Below are 525 nucleotides of genomic sequence, written 5' to 3' on the forward strand. Positions count from 1 at the left end.
GAACATAGGGCCTAATTTTGGGAAAAATCTTAGAAATGTGGGAACATAGGCATGCTCCCTTCTTAGCTAGCCAGTGAAAGTAAAGCAACTGGTATAAACCAGTATTTTTTTTATGTTAACATTTAATTAAATGACTTTGTGATGTGTGGAGTTGACACTAAGTACCAGCATCCTCCTTCCTCCTCTATCATTAGTTGCAGTGATAAAACAAAAACATCCTTTATTGTGCTGTTGTCCAACACATATAAGCTTAACAAGTTGGTGGCAAAGTAGCCTGTTAGCAAACCACAGCACAGTTAGCGTGTCACTCAGGCAAACCAAACCAGTAAAGCAGGTGTTTGCTAACACGTTAGCCATAACAACTTGTCAGGCTAAATGCTCATGCCTGAACTAGTAATTCAACAGAAGCTAATGTTACAATATTTCAGACAAACATTAATGAAGTATCTGAGAAGTAAACACAGATGCTACAGCTTAACTCCATCATTTAGGGTAAATTAATCTTAATTTCATGCAAACTTGATG

This window comes from Morone saxatilis, unplaced genomic scaffold (genome assembly GCF_004916995.1).
Source record: "Morone saxatilis isolate NCDOM2014 unplaced genomic scaffold, NCSU_SB_2.0 Contig8, whole genome shotgun sequence".
NCBI lineage: Eukaryota > Metazoa > Chordata > Actinopteri > Moronidae > Morone > Morone saxatilis.